Source organism: Sinocyclocheilus anshuiensis, unplaced genomic scaffold (assembly GCF_001515605.1).
Source record: "Sinocyclocheilus anshuiensis isolate Anshui unplaced genomic scaffold, SAMN03320099.WGS_v1.1 scaffold766, whole genome shotgun sequence".
In the NCBI taxonomy this organism is placed as follows: Eukaryota; Metazoa; Chordata; class Actinopteri; order Cypriniformes; family Cyprinidae; genus Sinocyclocheilus; species Sinocyclocheilus anshuiensis.
The window spans coordinates 1,166,383-1,167,830 of NW_015546060.1; the positions used below are offsets into that span (position 1 = coordinate 1,166,383).

Here is a 1,448-nt window from a genome sequence, read left to right on the forward strand (position 1 = left end):
GGCCAATCAGAGCACACCTCGCTTTTCAGACCGATGAGCTTTGTAAAAATCGACGCGTTTCAGAAAGGGTCAGAGGAGAATCAATAATGTACAGTATGTGGAAAATAATGTGTTTTTTTTTACCTTAAACCACAAACACATTTCATTACACCAAATACACAAAATAATGTTCTTTTTTAGCAACGTCATATGACCCCTTTAATGTACAGTACATGCCAATGTACCTAGTGATCAGAAGGCAGTACTTGAATTATTTGTTTTATATTTTCATTTCTTTATTTCTTTATTTTAAATTCCATGTTTTTAAGTACGAATATTAAACATAATAACATTTTTTAGTAGATTAGTAAATTCCATGTTATTGAAAATATTGAAAAATATATTACATACAATTCTAAAATGTACATATATTACATTAAAATATATTATATTAAAAATTATATTATATTATATTATTATTCATGCAAAAATAGAAGTTTCAGCTGCTGATGCAATAGCCTGATGCAATTTTCCCACAAAGAACTCCAAAGAACTCAAGTCAAGAACATCAAAAATGGTTCTTCACAAGAAGAGCCCAAGCACCTTTACTTTTAAGACAGCCGAACAGCACTCAGTAATAACAAAGAGATCATCAACAGCATCCATCAGAATGTGTCAGGTGAAAGCAGGGATGATTGACTGACAGCTCGGCCTCTGCACCGAGCTCAAGTCTAGCAGAACCTCGAGCGAGTTTGAGGGGACACACCCAAACCAGTCTAATCTTTGACAGCTCCTTTACCAGGTAACACAAATTAGAACCCAACACACCTCTCGCAAGTGTCCCGCCACAGAACCTTTCAAAATAATCACGTTAGGTGCTCTGCAAAGCGCTCTTTTGCAATATTTCGTAAGCTCTGGCTTTACTCCGATGCTTTACAAAGAACTTCTCAAACAACTTCTCACTTTGGCCGACTAAAGAGAATTCCCCTTCTTCTTGGTGAACAATGGCGGTGATTCTCAGTAAAATTATAATATTTCTAACAAACAATACTTAAAATAAACTGAGGACTCAAGACACCAAAATCAGTCTGTCCTGCATGTACCCATTACGATGTAATTCTCATTGACATCCCTGTCAAGATTCGAGGAAACACTCATTCACTAATTAATTTTATGTTATTATTTTAGTGTTAGGACTAATGATGAAAAATAAGACTCAGTAAAATATATTTACTATTCAGAGAGATATAATATCACACAACACAGAAACTAGACCAAAATATGAATGAATCTACACCACGACAATGACCTTCTATAAGTTATGCGAACAATTAATTCACAAAATGCCACATGATACAAAACACAGCAGTAAATATAATTTAAAAAAATGATAATATATATATACATATACCATCGCAAATTTGCGTGTAAATATATATTTTAAAAAAATTATAATAAAAAACCTGTAA

At 33.1% G+C, this 1,448-nt stretch overlaps 1 protein-coding gene across 1 annotated transcript in view; it reads right to left on the minus strand.

The window, feature by feature from the left end:
* Positions 1–1,448, minus strand: part of LOC107699432 (receptor-type tyrosine-protein phosphatase C-like) — a 34,228-nt gene that overhangs the window by 32,336 nt on the left and 444 nt on the right. The gene's annotated exons all lie outside the window — the stretch shown is intronic.